Below are 23895 nucleotides of genomic sequence, written 5' to 3' on the forward strand. Positions count from 1 at the left end.
GAAATTTCGATCTCCAACGAACTCTTCCAGAAGCGAAAATATTTGTTTACACCCACCCATATAGCGAAAGACTCACTGTAACAAAGATAAAACAGAATTACAGAGGGGTCCCAAATAATGTATCCACTGTTTAAAAGTCCATAACTGGCAAACTAAGTGACGGAGTTGTCTCATCTTTGGTAGTGTGTTTGTAGTTCCGGCAATCGCCACACAAGCGTTGCATTGCGTTATTTTGTTTTGTCAGATGACAGTCCCCAGATAGTTTGTTTTGTTCTTAGTTGCACCTAGTTACTCGAGTAAAGGTGGCTGGCGCAAGGCTTACATTCGATGAAAGGAAGTCAGTTTTGAAGTCGTATTTTAAGTACTAAAACGTTAATGGGGTTCAACGACGATGGACAATGAGTATCAAACAGAGCTACCGACAGGTTTAACGATTCGTCGCATTCGAGACAAATTTGAAGCCGAAGGCTGTGTTAAAGATGTACACAAACAACGGTTCAAAATGGCTCTGAGCAGTATGGGACTTAACATCTGAGCTCATCAGTCCCCTAAAACTTAGAACTACTTAAACCTAACTAACATAGGGACATCACACACATCGATGCCCGAGGCAGGATTCGAACCTGCGACCGTAGCGGTTACACGGTTCCGGACTGAAGCGGCTAGTGGATTATCCACCACGTTGCTCAGACCTAACTCCTGGACTTTTACCTGTGGCGAACACTAAAGGACGTCGTTTATCGACAAAATCCACGCACATTGGATGAACTTCGAGAATCCATCGTACATTCATGTGCAAATATCCAACTGAACACGTTGCAGTCAGTAGTTCGTGCTGCAGTTCGGCGGCATCGATTGTGTGTGGATGTTAATGGTGACCATTTCGAACAGCTATAGTGATATCGTTAAGTTGGACTTTAAGCTACACTTTCACCAAAAATGAGACAACTCCGTCAATTAGTTTGCAAGTTATGGACTTTTAAATAGTGGATACATTTTTTTTTTACTCCTCTGTAGTATGGTAGGATTTACGTGTTTTTTTCCCGTGAGCCATTAAGACAGTGGAATGGTAGGGAATTTGGTGAAACTGTAGTTCGATAAATCCGCTGCTAAACAGTTAAGAGTGAATTGCAGAGTAGTCATGTAGATGTAGATGAAAAGTGAAAGTCTGTAGTATGAGCGCAAAGAACGGGGTTGCAAAAGATAAAATGGCTGAGGTCAGTAGCAGTGAAAAGGAGGAAAGAATTGTGTGTAACAAAAGGTGAGAGAATAGGAGAAAAAGAGAAACTACATGGACTGCAGTTGGGAGTAGAAGCGCAAGGTTCAGAAAGTGCATGTAGAGGAATGTGGAGGGGTATAAGGAGGGAAGAAGAAGAATTAAGGTCAGTAGTAGTGCAAACAAGGAAGGATATAGGGGTGGTGAAACAAAAAATAAGATGGTTGTGTAAGGGAAAGTCGGAAAGACAGAGAGAGAGAGAGAGATACACTCCTGGAAATTGAAATAAGAACACCGTGAATTCATTGTCCCAGGAAGGGGAAACTTTATTGACACATTCCTGGGGTCAGATACATCACATGATCACACTGACAGAACCACAGGCACATAGACACAGGCAACAGAGCATGCACAATGTCGGCATTAGTACAGTGTATATCCACCTTTCGCAGCAATGCAGGCTGTTATTCTCCCATGGAGACGATCGTAGAGATGCTGGATGTAGTCCTGTGGAACGGCTTGCCATGCCATTTCCACCTGGCGCCTCAGTTGGACCAGCGTTCGTGCTGGACGTGCAGACCGCGTGAGACGATGCTTCATCCAGTCCCAAACATGCTCAATGGGGGACAGATCCGGAGATCTTGCTGGCCAGGGTAGTTGACGTACACCTTCTAGAGCACGTTGGGTGGCACGGGATACATGCGGACGTGCATTGTCCTGTTGGAACAGCAAGTTCCCTTGCCGGTCTAGGAATGGTAGAACGATGGGTTCGATGACGGTTTGGATGTACCGTGCACTATTCAGTGTCCCCTCGACGATCACCAGTGGTGTACGGCCAGTGTAGGAGATCGCTCCCCACACCATGATGCCGGGTGTTGGCCCTGTGTGCCTCGGTCGTATGCAGTCCTGATTGTGGCGCTCACCTGCACGGCGCCAAACACGCATACGACCATCATTGGCACCAAAGCAGAAGCGACTCTCATCGCTGAAGACGACACGTCTCCATTCGTCCCTGCATTCACGCCTGTCGCGACACCACTGGAGGCGGGCTGCACGATGTTGGGGCGTGAGCGGAAGACGGCCTAACGGTGTGCGGGACCGTAGCCCAGCTTCGTGGAGACGGTTGCGAATGGTCCTTGCCGATACCCCAGGAGCAACAGTGTCCTTAATTTGCTGGGAAGTGGCGGTGCGGTCCCCTACGGCACTGCGTAGGATCCTACGGTCTTGACGTGCATCCGTGCGTCGCTGCGGTCCGGTCCCAGGTCGACGGGCACGTGCACCTTCCGCCGACCACTGGCGACAACATCGATGTACTGTGGAGACCTCACGCCCCACGTGTTGAGCAATTCGGCGGTACGTCCACCCGGCCTCCCGCATGCCCACTATACGCCCTCGCTCAAAGTCCGTCAACTGCACATACGGTTCACGTCCACGCTGTCGCGGCATGCTACCAGTGTTAAAGACTGCGATGGAGCTCCGTATGCCACGGCAAACTGGCTGACACTGACGGCGGCGGTGCACAAATGCTGCGCAGCTAGCGCCATTCGACGGCCAACACCGCGGTTCCTGGTGTGTCCGCTGTGGCGTGCGTGTGATCATTGCTTGTACAGCCCTCTCGCAGTGTCCGGAGCAAGTATGGTGGGTCTGACACACCGGTGTCAATGTGTTCTTTTTTCCATTTCCAGGAGTGTAGATAGATATGGCGACCTGGAAGCGGAAGGTAGTGTCGCGAAGTCCAAGAGCTGCATACAGCGAAACAAGGAGGAGGGCAAGTAAGGAGGAAGACGAGCTTAGTAAATCAGTAGTAATAAAATGAATGAAGCATGTATGAGTAATAAAATAAAAGTAAGAAGTGGCTTTAAATGTCGAAATCCAACCAGCATCCCAGAGAATTGCCACCCTATTCAGTGTGCTAGTGTATGCACAGATTGGTACTAACTTGAGTAAGTTATGACGTATGAAGAGTATGCCTGTATTTTTTGGGCAAGTGATGAGATGCAGTGCAGCGCAGAGTTGTGTTGCGTTGTCTTCTGTTCTGCTGGTATTGTTAGATAAAAGAAAAGAAGCGAGTGGATGAAGGCGTCTTAATATGTCCCAACCCTCCCTAAGCACTACAAGGGTCCGCTCAGTTTACTCTTCTCATTAGAGAAGAAAGAAGGATCCTTTATTGTATGATTATATGATAGCGGAACAAACACTGGTAGCAGTTACTTCTGTAAAATATCTGGGAGTATGCATACGGAACGATTTGAAGTGGAATGATCATATAAAATTAATTGTTGGTAAGGCGGGTACCAGGTTGAGATTCATTGGGAGAGTGCTTAGAAAATGTAGTCCAGCAACAAAGGAGGTGGCTTACAAAACACTCGTTCGACCTATACTTGAGTATTGCTCATCAGTGTAGGATCCGTACCAGATCGGGTTGACGGAGGAGATAGAGAAGATCCAAAGAAGAGCGGCGCGTTTAATCACAGGGTTATTTGGTAACCGTGATAGCGTTACGTAGATGTTTAATAGACTCAAGTGGCAGACTCTGCAAGAGAGGCGGTCTGCATCGCGGTGTAGCTTGCTCGCCAGGTTTCGAGAGGGTGCGTTTCTGGATGAGGTATCGAATATATTGCTTCCCCCTACTTATACCTCCCGAGGAGATCACGAATGTAAAATTAGAGAGATTAGAGCGCGCACGGAGGCTTTCAGACAGTCGTTCTTCCCGCGACCCATACGCGACTGGAACAGGAAAGGGAGGTAATGACAGTGGCACGTAAAGTGCCCTCCGCCACACACCGTTGGGTGGCTTGCGGAGTATAAATGTAGATGTAGATGTAGATGTAGCAGACAGATCTCCATCGAGAATGTCACAAAGTATCAGTCCATGTGGCACAGAAGTGACGTTTGGATTTTTATCAGTAACACTACCGAAAAGTCTGTCGAACGAGTTTGCCAACTAGTGAAATAATGGCGCTGAAAACGTTTTCCCTCTCCACGTTTCGGAACAGTTGATCGAAGTGCTACAACGTATGAGTGTGACAGCTGCATAGGCTGTGGAGGCTAGAGGAGTATTCTGAAGACGGTGAAAGAAGAGTGTTTGACAGAATAGAAAGGAGAAAAGAAAAGGGCATGGGATAGAAGATAGTAAGGTACTGGGTGTTGGGAAGCCTTAAATCACATGAACAGGAATATTGGGATGAGAAGAGGAAACCGAGCAAGTGAGTGAGGATTGAATAAATAGATATATTAGTACATGATGAAATACGAAAGGAAGGACCTTTCACATTATAATGGAATACATAGTGTAGGAACCAGAGAATCTGTTTACACAAAGGTAGGCGAAGGAATAGGTCGTGTCCTTGTTGAGGCTGCCACTCCAATATATTTGCACGAAGAGATGACGTTCACATATCAAACATTCATCAATTCAATCAAATGGGGATTTGAAGCCGTTCATCCAGAATACCTGTCCACTATCTTAACTACCACGTCATTTCACTATATCAGGGTGAGAATGGTACGTCGAAGAAATGGGACGTACAGGAGAGGCAGATACAATGAAAAAGAAGGAAGAGGAGGCGGGGTATTTAAAGATGAGAAAATATGGCTGCTTAATGAAGTTTTTATTATTATTATTATTATTATTATTATTATTGCTATTATTATCTTTTGTGTTCAACAAGCAGCAGTTTTTATCATTTGCGTCGTACAGGTTTTAATGTTTGACAAATTGGTGAAAGACATAAAATGATATACAGAAGCACTGTTTCATATGCAGATGCCAGAAAAGCTTTAATAATCTCAGTCTTTGTCAGTATTCAGAGAATGATCCAGCCACTGAGAGACATTAAAACATGCAGAAGTCCACATAGCACACAAAATTTTAATACATTTTCCACATTCGCATCGCCCTTCCCTACAATAGAAGGCATGTCATTATCTAGGCGGATTTTCTCTAGTTATAGAAAAAGGGCTGATTAAGGATGTGGAAAGGGTTACGGCGAGACCCTGCTAAGGCTTTCGCACCAAGTGATTTACAGAAATTGCGGAAAACCTAATTAACATCGCTGAACAAGAATTTGAACATCGCATTTGCAGGAAGCGATGCCACTAATCTGATGGCTGCGACACATCGCGCAAGGGGTGCCCTGCAAAATGTCTGGGAGATTCGACAACCTACTATTAGTGTTAATACCATAGATTTGACTGGCGCAGAAGTATGCTACAGAGCCACAGGGAATTTAAAATGGGTCGAGCTAGCTGTAAGCGAAATGTTATTGGCTCAGACGTTTCGAGCCCTTTTCGTGGTTTTTTGTTTTTAATTGTTCTGCAGCTCGTTTCCACTGTGTGTCATCGTCCAGCAGACTTTAGATTTCTAGACATGTGGTACATAACAATTTCAAACTTTTTGAAATCTGTTACACGACGACATACTGTCGTAACTAGTTGAAACGAAATAGAAGCTTTGTGGTACATCATAATGTCTTTTATAAAAGCTATAGAGCACACCTTTGATCTATTGGCCCAGTTTGGAAAACAGTGCTATTACAAACAGACTGTGAAACACACTGTCAACGTGGTTTATTTCAAGTGAGGTTCAGAAGCGCGTACCGCAGATCACGTCAAGTACAGCCAAATCTCGTTATACGCGATAATTACGTTCCGCGAAATCGCCGCGCCTACCGAATTCGCGTGAATCGAGTCATTTTATATGTAAAACGTAGAATTAGGTTTTGGTTCATTCACATATTAACTTCAAAACAGAAGCGCCTCTTAACATATTTACCATCTTTCTGAAACCCATTTTAATGCAAATTTTATACACTAAAAAATTTAACACTGAAACACACCATAATACACTAAAATGTTAATTTCAGTAGCCTCTGGATCGTCTACATCGGAAGACTCTGATGGTGTCATAGCTAAATCAGTTTCCGTGGCAGATTTCCTTACACGCAAATCCTTTGTAGCTGAAGTGTTGTCGCTAGGTGCTTCTAACACATGTCAAGTGTCACAATGTTCTGCACAGAAATTTTTAATTGTGAAGAACTTTGAAAGGAATTTTCTTCTTTCTCAGAATAGGCCTTCAATTCTCTATTCAGTTCATTAACAAAATATTCACTGAAAATGGCAAAAGTCATCCAACATTTTCTATTCGATCTCCAATGAACTCCCAAGCTCGCTCTTGTTACAGCTCTTTAGTGCCCTAAGACTTTGCGATGGCGGTTTTAATTTGCAATCCCCTGCAGCATTTCCTCCGAAAAGAAGGGTGCATCGGGCCTTCTCAAACCTTAATTGAGGTGCAGCTTTTTCATCAATAAAAATGATCGTCCGGCTAGGCTTTTGTTTCCAAAACAAGCCTGTTTCACCAAGGCTGAATAACTGCTTCGCAATATAGACACTTACTGTCACAATTGCTTCTTAAATTCCTAGGCTCCAACTTCACCCCCCGCAACTGCCTGTCCTGCCATTTTAATGTTGTGAAAGCCAAACTGACGCTTGAAACGATGATTACGAACCTCAGATGGCCGAGAAAGTTGCTCGATTGTCCTGTTCTGTCGTTAAATCTGTACACATGCTCATGGCTTTAGCTTGAATAGCAGCTTCAGTCCAATGACTTTGCATTTATTCCACTCTTTCGATCGCCTCCGAGCGAGATTTGGCCACTTCTAGTCACACTTAAGTCACCTGAAGATCAAGCAGTTTTACGAACTGATTCTGGGTTGTCACAAATACTTCTGACAGTGGCTTCACGAATTAAATCCGAAAACACACACAATCTCAACAAAGCGCTGACTTTTTTCATATTGAACCAAAACTTATAACTTTTGTTCTAGTAAATACATGCTTCTTTCCTTCTAGAGGCACGCTTTCTTCTTTTTTACCCAACATTTTACACACAGACCACGTCAGGTGCAAATCACACTTCTACTGACCTGAACTGACGATTCACACCTCGACCACGCATCCGCGAGCAGATGACAGCACTTTACGTAAAATCATGTATATGCGAAACCGTGGATAGCGAATCCGACTAGAAGAGGGTCTACGTGTATGTAATTTCAGATGAAGAAGAGGAATGGGCTATCCACTATTATTAGTCATACGGATATCCTATGCATGTTACAGTTAACATTGGAACTAAAATGCTGCTGTGATTTAAATGACATGACAAGAAATTTCTCGCTGAGACAAGCAGTAAGCAACACACTGCGATCTCATAAGACCAGATACAGGAGTATTAAAAAAAAAAAAACTTAAGAGCCGATTCGCAAAATAGAGATTAAATCCTGGAGAGTATATTCTGTTTACAGCTATCTCATCAGGGATGCAGCCGTTGTTTCCGTGACGCAATATGCTAATCGATTCCAAAAAAATTCCTCGGTAAACGGCACAGCACGCCATCCGGTCGTTTTCACTCCGTGTAATGCTGCTCTTGAACAGTCTCCGGGATTTCCAGATAAGACGGTACTGCCACGTCTTAATGCCAGTCGGGGGCCCTATCTAAATGTTGATTCTAATTCTTTCCACCCGTTAGTTTCGTCGTCAATTGTTACAAGCATACTACCCAGATACTGGTCTGTCTCGACGATCAGGAGTATTCCGGGATTAATTTTGTGTGCATCGTTAAACTGGAATCGACATGCACTATGTGATCAAAAGTATCCGGATACCTGACTGAAAATGACTTACAAGTTCGTGGCACCCTCCATCGGTAATGCTGAAATTCGGTATGGTGTTGGCCCACTCTTAGCCTTGATGACAGCTTCCACTCTCGTAAGCATACGTTCAATTAGGTGCTGGAAGGTTTCTTGGGGAATGGCAGCCCATTCTTCACGGAGTGCTGCACTGAGGAGAGGTATCGATGTCGGTCGGTGAAGCCTCGCACTAAGTCGGCGTTCCAAAACATCCCAAAGGTGTTCTGTGGGATTCCGGTCAGGACTCTGTGAAGACCAGTCCGTTACAGGGATGTTATTGTCCGCCACAGGCTTGTAACGCCGGAAATGCATATCCTCCTATTTCCATCTATTGTACTATAATTTTTTCCTTGTCTTGTTACCCCAAGATATGACATTTCTGTGTCTTTATATATTGTAATTGTTTTACTATTTGTATATATACACTCCTGGAAATGGAAAAAAGAACACATTGACACCGGTGTGTCAGGCCCACCATACTTGCTCCGGACACTGCGAGAGGGCTGTACAAGCAATGATCACACGCACGGCACAGCGGACACACCAGGAACCGCGGTGTTGGCCGTCGAATGGCGCTAGCTGCGCAGCATTTGTGCACCGCCGCCGTCAGTGTCAGCCAGTTTGCCGTGGCATACGGAGCTCCATCGCAGTCTTTAACACTGGTAGCATGCCGCGACAGCGTGGACGTGAACCGTATGTGCAGTTGACGGACTTTGAGCGAGGGCGTATAGTGGGCATGCGGGAGGCCGGGTGGACGTACCGCCGAATTGCTCAACACGTGGGGCGTGAGGTCTCCACAGTACATCGATGTTGTCGCCAGTGGTCGGCGGAAGGTGCACGTGCCCGTCGACCTGTGACCGGACCGCAGCGACGCACGGATGCACGCCAAGACCGTAGGATCCTACGCAGTGCCGTAGGGGACCGCACCGCCACTTCCCAGCAAATTAGGGACACTGTTGCTCCTGGGGTATCGGCGAGGACCATTCGCAACCGTCTCCATGAAGCTGGGCTACGGCCCGCACACCGTTAGGCCGTCTTCCGCTCACGCCCCAACATCGTGCAGCCCGCCTCCAGTGGTGTCGCGACAGGCGTGAATGGAGGGACGAATGGAGACGTGTCGTCTTCAGCGATGAGAGTCGCTTCTGCCTTGGTGCCAATGATGGTCGTATGCGTGTTTGGCGCCGTGCAGGTGAGCGCCACAATCAGGACTGCATACGACCGAGGGACACAGGGCCAACACCAGGCATCATGGTGTGGGGAGCGATCTCCTACACTGGCCGTACACCACTTGTGATCGTCGAGAGGACACTGAATAGTGCACGGTACATCCAAACCGTCATCGAACCCATCGTTCTACCAATCCTAGACCGGCAAGGTAACTTGCTGTTCCAACAGGACAATGCACGTCCGCATGTATCCCGTGCCACCCAACGTGCTCTAGAAGGTGTAAGTCAACTACCCTGGCCAGCAAGATCTCCGGATCTGTCCCCCATTGAGCATGTTTGGGACTGGATGAAGCGTCGTCTCACGCGGTCTGCACGTCCAGCACGAACGCTGGTCCAACTGAGGCGCCAGGTGGAAATGGCATGGCAAGCCGTTCCACAGGACTACATCCAGCATCTCTACGATCGTCTCCATGGGAGAATAGCAGCCTGCATTGCTGCGAAAGGTGGATATACACTGTACTAGTGCCGACATTGTGCATGCTCTGTTGCCTGTGTCTATGTGCCTGTGGTTCTGTCAGTGTGATCATGTGATGTATCTGACCCCAGGAATGTGTCAATAAAGTTTCCCCTTCCTGGGACAATGAATTCACGGTGTTCTTATTTCAATTTCCAGGAGTGTATATATTTATGCATTTATGTCGATTTATAATTGGTTTATTTTGTGAATATTATTTGTATTTATACGCTGGGTCTGGCCTAGGGAAAACTATGCTATCGAACGAATATATCCATAGGTCGTGTGGGGAACTTAAGTGTTTAGGATCTTTGGTAGTGTTAACTCCGCGTGGAGCGCGGGCTGAGCAGAGAGAGTCTGGCTGGAGTAGTGCGGTTGAGCAGGTGTGTTGTGTGACGCTCCCGCGAGTTGCCGCGCTTTCGGGGTTTGGCAGCATGTAATTGCGCTCGACTGGGTATAATAGTTTCTAGCACGGTGTCGCGGATGGGAAGCATTAGCTGGCACACATCAAGAGCCCGTTTCGCCTGGTGACCGTGTCGAGAAGAAGGCGCGCCAGCATCCAGCTTCTGCAACAGCGACGGCCGACAGTGAGTGACTGTCGCCACCTCCTCGATCGACGACTTCAAACCTTCAGTCAACCAACAAGGAAGACTAAAAGCACGTAAAGTTTCAGAACTGTATGGCAGACCTCAGCTTTTAAAATTGTTGCATCACAAAATTACAGCAACTTAGCGTGAACCTTCGTTGCTCATTGTCCCAATTGCATTGCCAAGCAGAGACCCTTCCTTTTCCGAAATGAACCCGAGTGTCGTTGAAATTCAAACGCCAGCATAATTCCATTTCACTGCTTTAATTTCAAAGTTCAGTTAAATTATTCATAGCTGGCTACAATATTTATATTACACAAGCACAAATTAAGAGTGCGAGTTTTGTTACCGTATTTTAGCTTACCTGTGACTGCAGCTCAGCTTGGTACACACTAAATTTTACTATTGTTAATTGTTCAGAATCATTTAATTCAAGTTCAAAGTTAAATCTCTTATTTCTAAATTGCGTAAATTCAAGTAGCTTTTGAAATGATTGTTGAAGTAGTCCAAGACTAACCGTATTTTACTGAATTTCGATGTGCTTCAGTCACTAAATTAACTTTCGATTTTCCGGTTTTATTAATTCTTTTGCTAAATTAAGTCAGAGTGTAGCGAAATTTATTACTTCTGACAAACTTTCAGTTTTCACACTACACGTGTCAACCTTCAGTTGCCGCGCTTCTAGTGCTAATTATATGTGTAATAACCTTTCTTTTTCAGTTACTATAGTAATTGACCTTAGGACTGGCGACCGTAATTTCCCCACAAATCTCAAATATCTAATTACCGCTAGTTAATTGTTAACGTAACGGCCGCACATTTACTTTCTTTATTAACTTTACCCCTTTTCAAAATTAATTCCCACCAGTTTTATTTGCATTTTTCCTTTCATTTAGATGTAACCCTTTCCTCCCTCTTTACCGATAGATTAACTTCGGTGACGATTGCTTTTCCCAAATTTCCATTAGGTACACGCGGTTTAATTTTTCACTGTCATTAAGGTCGATAAGTGAGGGGGAGGTTACAGGCTGTGGATTTTGAACAGGTGCTCGATCGTGTTGGAAGATGAAATCGCCTTCCCCAAATTGTTGTTCAACAGTGGGAAGCAAGAAGGTGCTTAAAACATCAGTGTAGGCCTGTGCTGTGATACCCCCGCGTAAAACAACAAAGGGTGCAAGTCCCCCCCCATGAAAAACACGACCACACCACATCGCCACCCTCTCCGAATTTTACTGTCGGCACTATACACGCTGGCAGATGACGTTCACCCGGTATTCGCAATACCCACACCCTGCCAGCGGATAGCCACATTGTGTACGTGATTTGTCACTCCACACAACATTTTTCCACTGTTCAATACCGAGCGAGGTGGCGCAGTGGTTAGCACACTGGACTCGCATTCGGGAGGACGACGGTTCAATCCCGCGTCCGGCCATCCTGATTTAGGTTTTCCGTGATTTCCCTAAATCGCTCCAGGCAAATGCCGGGATGGTTCCTTTCAAAGGGCACGGCCGACTTCCTTCCCCATTCTTCCCTAATCCGATGAGACCGATGACCTCGCTGTCTGGTCTCCTTCCCCACAAAAACCCAACCCCCAACCCCACTGTTCAATCGTCCAATTTTTACACTCCTTACACCAAGCGAGGCGTCGTTTGGCATTTACTGGCGTGGTGTGTGGCTTATGAGCAGCCGCTCGACCATGAAATCCATGTTTCTCACCTCCCGCCTAACTGTCGTAGTATTTGCAGTGGATCCTGATGCAGTTTGGAATTCCTGTGTGATGGTACGACCTTCTTCAACTGTCGGCGGTCTCTTGAATCAACAGACGGGGTCGGCATGTACGCTTTTGTGCTGTACGACTCCCTTCACGTTTCCACTTCGCTATCACATAAGAAACAGTGGATGCTCAGGAGTGTGGAAATCTCTCGTAACGACATATGACGCAAGTGACACCCAATCACCTGACGACGGTCGATGTCCGTGAGTTGCGCGGAGCGCTTCACGATTTAAATGACAACTGAGGTCGCTGATGTGGAGTATCTGGCAGCGGGTGACAGTACAGTGCAGCTAACATGAAAAACGTTTGTTTTTGGGGGTGTCCGGATACTTTTGATCACATAGTGTAAGCATGAAAGGTTGTAATTGTATCTGTAAAGTGAATCGTCTTGAGAGGAAAAGAAATTTATGCCTGAACTTACTAAAAGGAGGGGTCATTTGGGAAGACACACCCTGAGGTACCAAGGAAAAGTGTCTTGGCGAGTTCCTGGTGGCTCAGAAGCAAAGGTTTAAGACTACGGAGCCAAAGTTCTCGTGTTCCACCCCCGCTCAGTCCTTTTATCTGTACCTGCCAATTATCGCTTTTCTCAGCTCTGGAAATGCTTTGTTAATGTGACAAATGGTAAAACACGGCGCCTTTCGTGACACTGTAGGTCCCGCTGTCATTTGGTGGTTGAGTCAGTCAAAAGATCGGTCAAAAGCACCAGGAGGAGCGTACCTAGGACAGCACTGTGGCGTTCAAAAACCTTCGGTTTGATGACAGCTTATCTTATCTGTGACATGATAGGTACACCATTTCTGACCGCATTTGACTCACATTTCTTCTCATCGCCTTTCACTGATTATTCAGCCCCCATTCATTTCATTTATTCCTTTTCTGGTAATTTAAAACAAATAGTGCACATGTTGAGCATAAATAAAAATTTATTTCTAACGGACTGCGGTAGATAATAGCTACGCGGTTTTTGCAAATGACAGCTTAACTCAAAGAGTTTATGAATACACTTCTACGAAAGCTTAGTGCGATTTGTGGCCTCATGAAACACTGTCGCCTATTATTACAGTTCAGCGATAGTTCGGAAATACCGATTGCCAAGGTCCGCCTGATGTAAAGAGCTTCAAATAATGGTACGTAAAGTTTAGAGAGACTAGCACTGCTCGTGACAGGGCAAGAAGCGGCAGACCTGGAGTGAATGACGTTACTGCCAATACCAACTGAACAGCATTTCAGCGCAAACCGCGGAAATCTACGCTTGCCGTGTTTCCGGACAGACGGAAACACCAGAACGTTGTGGTGAAGATTTTACACAAACGGCTGCATTTCTGTGCATAAAAAGAGCAACTCTCGAATTTTTCCAGCTACTACCTAGGCCCAGACGTGCTCAGTTTGCTAAAACGTGCTACGACGAGTCGATGCAGACAGTAACTACCTTAATAAAGTTTCTCTTTCCGATGAAGCGACTTTTCACATCCCTGGGAAAGTAAACAGTCGTAATGCCCGGATTTGAGGAGGAGGTAGATAGGGAGCCGCCCGAACGAGAAGAGCCTTAAAGCACGACACAATTATTGGCCCATTCTTTTTCCCCGAGCTTAACTTTAAGGTAACAGTTTATTTGGACGTCTTCGAACTTCACATTGCACCTCAATTGTAGGAACTCCAACCATGGGTAGTGTTTTAACAGGACGGTGTGTAACGCCGGAAATGCATATCCTTCACTTTCCATCTATTGCACTGCAATTTTTTTTCCTTATTTTGTTACCTGAAGATATAACATTTCTGTGTCTTTGTATATTGTAATTGTTTTACTATTTGTATATATTTATGCATTTATGTCGATGTATAATTGGTTTGTTTTGTAAATATTATTTGTATTTTACGCTGGGTCTTGCCTAGGGAAAACTATGCTATCGAACGAATACATCAATAGGTCGAGTGGAGAACGAAAGTGTTTAGGATCTTTGGTAGTGTTATCTCTGCCGCGCGGAGCGCGGGCAGAGCAGAGAGGGTCTGGCTGGGGTAGTGCAGTGGAGCAGGTGTGTTGTGTGACGCTCCCGCGAGTTGCCGCGCTTTTGGGGTTGGGCAGTATGTAACTGCGCTCGACTTGCTATGATAGTTTCTGACACGGTGCCGCGGACGGGAAGCATTAGCTGGCGCACATCAAGAGCCCGTTTCGCCTGGTGACCGTGTCGAGAAGAAGGCGCGCCAACATCCAGCTTCTGCAACAGCGACGGCCGACAATGAGTGACTGTCGCCACCTCCTCGATCGACGGCTTCAAACCTTCAATCAACCGACAAGGAAGACTGGAAGCACGTTAAGTTTTAGAACTGTATGGCAGACCTCAGCTTTTAGAATTGTTGCATCACAAAATTACAGCAACTTAGCATGAACCTTTGTTGCTCATTGTCCCAATTGCATTACCAAGCAGGGTCCCTTCCTTTTCCGAAATGAACCCGAGTGTCGTTGAAATTCAAACGCCAGCATTAAAATAATATAATTCAATTTCACTGCCTTAATTTCAAAGTTCAGTTAAAGTATTCATAGCTGGCTACAATATTTAGATTACACGAGCACAAATTAAGAGTGCGAATTTTGTTAGCATATTTTAGCTTACCTGTGACTGCAGCTCAGCTTGGTACGTACTAAATTTTACTATTGTTAATTGATCAGAATCATTTAATTCAAGTTCGAAGTTAAATCTCTTATTTCTAAACTGCGTAGATTCAAGTAGCTTTTGAAATGATTGTTGAGGTAGCCCAAGACTAACTGTATTTTACTGAATTTCGATATGCTTCAGAAACAAAGTTCACTATTAATTTCAGTCACTAAACTAACATTCAATTTTCCAGTTTTATTAATTCTTTTGCTAAATTAAGTCAGGGTGTAGTGAAATTTATTACTTCTGACAAACATTCAGTTTTCACACAACACGTGTCAACCTTCAGTTGCCACGCTTTTAGTGCTAATTATATGTGTAATAACCTTTCTTTTTCTGTTACTATAGTAATTGTCCTTAGGACTGGCGACCGAAATTTCCCCCAAATCTCAAATATCTAATTACCGCTAGTTAATTGTTAACGTAACGGCCGCACATTTACTTGCTTTATTAACTTTACCCCTTTTCAAAATTAATTTCCACCAGTTTCATTTGCATTTTTCCTCTCATTTAGATGTAACCCTTTCCTCCCTCTTTACCGACAGATTAACTTCGGTGACGATTGCTTTTCCCAAATTTCCATTAGGTACACGCGGTTTAATTTTTTCACTGTCATTAAGGTCGATAAGTGAGGGGGAGGTTACAGGTGCACCCTCACACTGTGGGTTATTGGTTCGCCAGTTCTTTGATGTGACCTTGCCGGACAGATGGCTCAGGAGAGACGGACGTACATCATGCGTCGCCACGTTCACCAGAAATAATCCCTCTTGACCTTTTTCTAGGGTCAAGATTACGAAAAATTATTTAGTTCGCCAGTTCCTCGTGAGGAAATTCTTACGGCACAAAAACGAGACGCTGCAGAGTTGGTGACGGAAGAGCTGCTGGCAGTGACGTGAGAGAAATTTAGAATCGCCTGAACGTTCGACGGACAACAAACAAAGAACGCAGAGAAGTGTACTGTGATAGGCAAACGTGCGGTACTCAAGCGATTTGCCCTTCCCACATACCCCATTGGAGAAGGTTTCGTTGTAAAGTCTGGAGGTAACAGGAGGGAACATTACGGAGAATGATCACAATAGGTAGGAGTGTTCCAGAAAATGTTGAAATGCATATCCGTGGCGGTTCTGTCTGCTCCATGTTTCACTTGCTGGCCAGTCCCCAGCGGCAGGTTATCAAGATTTAATTGAGTTTGAACGTGGTGTTACATTCGGCGTACCAGCGATGGGACACAGCATCTCCGAGGTAGCGATGAAGTGGGGGTTTTGCCGAACGACCGAGTCACGAGTGAACCGTGAATATCAGGAATTCTGTAAAACATCAAATTTCTGCGGCTGCAAAAAGATCCTGTAAGAACGGGACCAACGACGACCGAAGAGAATCGTTCATCGTGACAGAAGTGCAACCCTTCCGTCAATTGCTGCAGATCTGAACGCTGGCCCATCAAATAGTGTCAGCGTGCGAAACGTTTAACGATATGGGCTTTCGGAGCCGAAGGCCCGCCCGTGTATCTTTGATGACTGCACGACACAAAGCTTTACGCCTCGCCCGGGCTCGTCAACACCGACATTGGACTGTTGAAGACTGGAAACATGTTGCGTGGTCGGACGACTCGCGTTTCAGATTGTACGAGGGCCGTTCAGAAAGTAACCTCCGGTTGATTTAAAAAAATACACCAAGTTAAATAAAAATGTTTTAATATATACATCTTACAACTACATCTTTGCACTATTTTTCTACATAGTCTCCATAGCGATTGAGGCACTTATCGTATCTCTTCACAAGCTTTGAAATTCCTTCTGCATAAAAATCACCCGCTTGTGCCTGGAGCCAGCCTGTGACCGCATCTTTGAGCTCTTCGTCGTCATCAAACCGCTGTGACCCGAGCCATTTCTTCAAACGCATGAAGAGGTGATAATCACTTGGCGCCAGGTCTGGGCTGTAAGGTGGATGGTTGATAACGTCCCACTTGAAGGACTCAAGAAGGGCCGTTGTTCTGCGAGCAGAGTGAGGACGGGCGTTATCGTGCAAAAAAACGATACCGGAAGTCTGCATACCACGGCGTTTGTTCTGTATAGCCCGTCGTAACTTTTTTATTGTTTCACAGTACATGTCTTGATTAATGGTCGTACCACGTTCCATGAATTCAACCAACAACACCCCTTTGGCATCCCAAAACACCGTTGCCATCAGTTTTCTGGCAGAAAAATCTTGCGAGGCTTTTCTTGGTTTGGTAGGCGAATTTGAATGTGCCCACATCTTTTAGTGTTCTTTTGTCTCAGGGTTCACGTACTTAATCCGGGTTTCGTCACCGGTCACGATTCTGTTTAATAATGGTTCTCCTTCGTCCTCATAACGTGACAAAGTCTAATGCAGAGGCCATTCTTTGAGTTTTGTGGTGGTCGGTAAGAATTTTGGGCACCCATCGTGCACAGAACTTACGGTAACCCAATCTTGCTATCACTATCTCGTACAAGAGAGTCTTAGAAATCTGTGGAAAACCAGTAGACAACTCCGACATTGAGAAACGTCGATTTTCACGAACTTTTGCATCAACTGTCTGAACGAGTTCGTCAGTCACCAATGATGGTCTACCACTCCTCTCTTCATCATGAACGTTTTCTCGTCCACTTGTAAATAAACGTACCCATTCTCGGACAACTCCTTCACTCATAACTCTTGGTCCATACACGGCACAAAGCTCACGATGAATAGCTGCTGCAGAATATCCTTTGGCTGTAAAAAACCTTATGACAGCACGCACTTCACATTTGGCGGGGTTTTCTATTGCAGCACACATTTCAAACTGCCACAAAAACTAAACTAGCGCAGGTACGACGTTCACTCGACCACGGCTTGATGCCGACTGACCTGTTGAGTGCGTGAACGCACAGATGGCATCGCTACTCCCCCCACAACCCGCACTGTGACCAATCGGAGGTTACTTTCTGAACCGCCCTCGTATCGAGTGGATGGATGTGTACGGGTATGGAGATAACCTGATGAAGCCGTGGACCATGCATGTCAGCAAGGGACTGCTCGAACTGGTGGAGGCTGTGTAATGGAGTGGGGCGTGTGCCGTTGGAGTGATATGGCACCCCTGATACGTCTACATATGACTGCGACAGGTGACACGTACGTAAGCACCCTGTTTGATCACCTGCATCCATTCATGTCCATTGTGCATTCCGACGGCCTGGGGCAATTCCAGCGGGACAATGCGACACCCTACAGGTCCAGAATTTGTAGAGTGGTACCAACACTTCCGCTGGCCACCGAACTCCACAGACAAGAACATTATTGAGCACAGCTGGGTTGCCTTGCAACGTGCTGTTCAGAAGACATTTCCAACCCCTCGTACTCTTACTGATTTATGGACAGTCCTGCTGGATTCATGGTGTCAGTTCCCTCCAGCACTACTTCAGTGTATGATGTCATCCACACATTACTTCTGCCATTCGCGCATTCACCATACGAGTTCCACTATAGTTTCTGTATAGGTGTGATGCGATGGCACTCAATTGTCTACTTCATATACTGTATGATACAGTAATCGGTAAATTTATTACACAAAAATCATTTCAGAATGATTATTCCAACTGCTTTGTGCACCACATTAATGCAAATGTAACCAGTGTTCATTACATTCCACCTATGAATCTTTATTACAATAATCATCTTGTGGTGCAGTTCTTCTTGTTGTCTCCGTGCTTGCTAAGAAAATGGGATGAGAAGTTCCGCCTTATGCAAGACACCTTTTTTTCTTTTGTTTCACCCATACATGTTTCAGCACTTTTGTGCTATCATCAGTGGGTTTTATTTTTATTTTAACTGTAAATTTTTTGTTAACATATTAACAATTTCGTCGTTTACAACATTATGTAAAGGTTGCATTTATAACTTAATTGGCGAAAAGTAACATACCTTACATTATATTATTGTCCTCTTGTTTTGGTAGCTGTTATGCTACACGGTATACAACATGTCATCAAAATAAATTACGTTTTGCTGTTTGCAGATGACATGTTGTATACCGTGGAGCATAACAGCTACCAAAACAAGAGGACAATAATATAATGTAAGGTATGTTACTTTTCGCCAATTAAGTTATAAATGCAACCTTTACATAATGTTGTAAACGACGAAAATGTTAATATGTTAACAACAAATTTACAGTTAAAAATAAAAATAAAACCCACTGATGATAGCACAAAAGTGCTGAAACATGTATGGGTGAAACAAAAGAAAAAAGGTGTCTTGCATAAGGCGGAACTTCTCATCCCACTTTATTACAATGATTCGTACTACAATAGGCCATATGATAAATGGCTACCATCTGACTGCACAAATTCACACTACCTTCCTCCTGATAGCCTATGAACTGAAACATCCTTCTGTTCTAAAAACTCAGCTCAAAGAAAAAGTGCCGTATGTGCTTTGCTATTTCGAACATTTATTTCTACAAATACTATAAAGTGGTGATGTGGATCTGGCTTCGAAATTTGCTTCCACGGTGAACAGTTACCACCTATTTCATAGAATAAAAATTATTGCTCCTTGCCCTACGCTTTAGCAAGGGAGCTTGCGAGCATGCCACAACTCCGTCGCATGACAAATGTCTGTTTTGCGGTTACATTTCGATGTCAGTCCCGCCAAAGATTAGTGCCTATCCCGCTTCGCCAAAAACGCATCCTATATACCTCCGCTTCCTTAGATGAGGTATAGAGGTCTAGCTCATTAACCTGCACTGTAGGTTTTACCGTCAGATGAGCCTCATTATTCTTCTGATACCAGGCCATTAACAGACCACCAGCAACTAGTTTAAATCAGCCGATTTACTGAGTCTCTGCATGAAGAGTGGTACGAATGTTTTCTATGTCTCTCCGTCAGCAACTGCATTTCATTTATGCGGTCTCTCCAGGACATTTTCATATGTTTATTCACTAATGAGTATTGTCTTGGCCTTCGAAAGCGTCACGAGCTTCAATAGAAAAGGCATTCGCAGGATGATAACATAACGATCCTGCCTTCAGCAAGATTAACTCGAATGTTGCTCTTTGTTACAGTCGCTGCAGTGGGCACCTTATAGCTGCAATCACTCACATGCTGAGATGCTGATAACACACATCGTGCTCCAGTACTCTTTCAAAACGGCGACCGCCCATGCCACAAACCCAGAATCGTGTTACAGCTGTGTGGGCGAGCATGATTGGTCAATTATGGCTGATGCGTTGTTCCAATCTCCCCTATCGGCTCAACATACAATGACTAACTCATCTTCGAGGTCTCACTAAAGTTAAAAGACTTTTCTTGTCATGTCATTTTGCATAGAAAGAAGGGGCACATTTACACAGACAGAATAAAACTCCAAACCCTAAGGAGGAGTTGTGCGAGATAAACGAATATTGGTAGGTGTGTTTCAACTTTCGCTCCAGTCGCATAAACGTTGCGCTAGTAACGGTCGTGAGGGTTACTTACCTTTGAGATTTGACATAGTGAGCTTATGTTAGGGAACAATGCCTTTAAGACGACGCAGACGCCATTATCAATGCCTCACTGAGACTGAAAATGGTTCAAATGGCTCTGAGCACTATGTGACTTAACTTCTGAGGTCATCAGTCGCCTAGAACTTAGAACTAATTAAACCTAACTAACTTAAGGACATCACACACATCCATACCCGAGGCAGGATTCGAACCTGCGACCGTAGCGGTCGCTCGGCTCCAGACTGCAGCGCCTAGAACCGCACGGCCACTCCGGCCGGCCACTGAGACTGAACGAGGTCATGTAATTAGGGCTACGAGAAGCTGGATGTTCCTTCTGCAATATTACAGAAAGACTTGGCAGGAATGTTGCCACTGTACGTGACTGCTGGCAGTGGCGGTCACGGGAAGGTAGGGTCGCAACAAGACCGGACTCCGGACGGCCATGAGGTGCTTCCGAGCAGGAAGACCATTACTTTAGGCGTAAGGCTCCGGCGCATCGTACTACACCTGCATCACCAATTTGAGCAGCAGTTGCCACCACAGCGACACAACTACACTACTGGCCCATAAAATTGCTACACCACGAAGATGACGTGCTGCAGACGCAAAATTTAACCGGCAAGAAGAAGATGCTTTGATATGCAAATGATTAGCTTTTCAGAGCATTCACACGAGGTTGGCGACGGTGGCGACACCTACAACGTGCTGACACGAGGACAGTTTCCAACCGATTTCGCATACACAAACAGCAGTTGAACCGCGTTGCCTGGTAAAACGTTGTTGTGATGCATCGTGTAAGAAGGAGAAATACGTACCATCCCGATTCCGACTTTGATAAAGGTCGGATTGTGACCTATCGCGATTGCGAATACCGTATCGCGACATTGTTGCTCGCGTTGATCGAGATCCAATGACTGTTAGCAGAATATGGAATCGGTGGGTTCAGGAGGGTAATACGGAACGCCGTGCTGGATCCCAACGGTCTCGTATCACTAGCAGTCGAGATGACAGGCATCTTATCCGCATGGCTGTAACGGATCGTGCAGCCACGTCTCGATCCCTGAGTCAACAGATTGGGACATTTACAAGACAACAACCATCAGCACAAACAGTTCGACGACGTTTGCAGCAGCATGGACTATCGGCTCGGAGACCATGGCTGCGGTTACCCTTGACGCTGCATCACAGACAAGAGCGCCTGCGATGGTGTACTCAACGACGAACCTGGGTGCACGAATGGCAATCCGTCGTTTTTTTGGATGAATCCAGGTTCTGTTTACAGCATCATGATGGTCGCATCCGTGTTTGGCGACATCGCGGTGAACGGACGTTGGAAGCGTGTATTCGTCATCGCCATACTGGCGTATCACCCGGCGTGATGGTATGGGGTGCCATGGGTTACACGTCTCTGTCACCTCTTGTTCGCATTGATGGCACTTTGAACAGTGGACGTTACATTTTAGATGTGTTACGACCCGTGACTCTACCCTTCATTCGATCCCTGCGAAACACTACATTTCAGCAAGATAATGCACGACCGCATGCTGTAGGTCCTGTACGGGCCTTTCTGGTTATATAGACAATGTTCGACCGCTGCCCTGGTCAGCACATTCTCCAGATCTCTCACCAACTGAAAACGTCTGGCCAATGGTGGCCGAGCAACTGGCTCGTCACAATACGCCAATCAGTACTCTTGATGAACTGTGGTATTGTGTTGAAGCTGCACGGGCAGCTGCACCTGTACACGGCATCCAAACTCTGTTTGACTCAATGCCCAGGCGTATGAAGGCCGTTATTACGGCCAGAGGTGGTTGTTCTGGGTAATGATGTCTCAGGATCTATGCACCCAAATTGCGTGAAAAAGTAATCACATGTCAGTTCTAGTATAATATATTTGTCCAATGAATACCCGTTTATCATCTGCATTTCTTCTTGGTGTAGCAATTTTAATGGCCAGTAGTATAACTGTTACAAATCTGTTAATTCAATGACAGTTTCGAGACAGACGCCCTTTAGCGTTCTTTCCACTGACCCACACCTGCCTCGAGATGACTGTATTTGTGTTTTCCTCATCATTTCATCGTCATTCATGAAAGTGGCGAGATTGGGCTGAGAAAAGGTTGAGAATTTGTACGGGCGCTGATAACCGCGCAGTTGAGCGCCTCACAAACCAAACATCATCATCATCCATTGACCCCAAAGTAATGCCGTTTTCAGCGTAAGTGGTGTCAAACGAGAGCTCAATGGAGGGCGGAGTAGACGGCTGTCGTGTCTTCAGGTGAAAGCCGGTTCTGCATCGGTGCCAATGATGGCCGTGTGTCTGTTGGGATGAGGCCAGGTGAACGCCTGCAACCAGCCTGTCTGCGGCCTATACTGACTACACCTACACCTCGAGTTTGGACTGGGGTCCGATTTCGTATGACAACAGGACCATTATCGTGGTTATCCCACGAACCCTGGCTGCAAATTTGTACATCAATCTGGTGATTCTACCTGTCTCGCTGCCATCCATGAACAGAGTTGCTGGGGGTGTTTTCCAACGAGATAAGGCTGGCCCGTATACCGCTGTTGTAACACGACATGTTCTCCAGACCGTCGACATGTCGCCTTAGCCTGCTCGATCATCTGATGTGTGTCCAGTCGAGTACATATGGTACTTCGTCGAATGACAACTCCAGAGTCGCCCAACACCAGCATCAACCTTCCATGTATTGATTGACCAAGTGCAACAGGCATGGAACTCCATCCCACAAACTGACATCCGGCGCTTGCATTCAACATATTCGCAACTACACCGGTTATTAATGTACCAGCATTTTACATTTGCAATATCTTTTCTCGCGCTTCAGTTAACCTGTGAATTAGCAACGGTAATGAATTAGATGTGTTACATGGACAAATGTATTCACGAAATTTCATCACTCTTGTTGTTGTGGTCTTCAGTCCAGAGACTGGTTTGATGCAGCTCTCCATGCTACTCTATCCTGTGCAACCTGCTTCATTTCCCAGTACGTACTGCAGCCTACATCCTTCTCAATCTGTTTAGTGTATTCATCTCTTCGTCTCCGATTTTTACCCTCCGCACTGACCTCCAATACTAAATTGGTGATCCCTTGATGCCTCAGAATATGTCCTAGCAATCGATCCCTTCTTCTAGTCAAGTTGTGCCACAAATTTCTCTTCTCCCCAATTCTATTCAATACGTCCTGATTAGTTATGTGATCTACCCATCTAATCTTCAGCATCCTTCTGTAGCACCACATTTCGAAACGTTCTATTCTCTTCTTGTCTCAACTATCGTCCACGTTTCACTTCCATACATGGCAACGCTCCATACAAATACTTTCAAAAAAGTCTTCCAGGCACTTAAATGTATACTCCATGTTAACAAATTTCTCTTCTTCAGAAACGATTTCCTTGCCATTGCCAGTCTACATTTTATATCCTCTCTACTTCGACCATCATCAGTTATTTTGCTCCCCAAATGGCAAAACTCGTTTACAACTTTAAGCCTCTCATTTGCTAATCCAATACCCTCAGCATCACCCGATTTAATTGGACTACATTCCATTATCCTCGTTTTGCTTTTGTTGATGTTCGTCTTATATCCTCCTTTCAAGACACCGTCCATCCCGTTCGGCTGCTCTTTCAGGTCCTTTGCTGTCTCTGACAGAAATACAAAAAAAATGGTTCAAATGGCTCTGAGCACCATGGGACTTAACTTCTGAGGTTATCAGTCCCCTAGAACTTAGAACTACTTAAACCTAACTAACCTAAGGACATCACACACAGCCATGCCCGAGGCAGGATTC

This window comes from Schistocerca nitens, chromosome 5 (genome assembly GCF_023898315.1).
Source record: "Schistocerca nitens isolate TAMUIC-IGC-003100 chromosome 5, iqSchNite1.1, whole genome shotgun sequence".
NCBI classification, from domain to species: Eukaryota; Metazoa; Arthropoda; class Insecta; order Orthoptera; family Acrididae; genus Schistocerca; species Schistocerca nitens.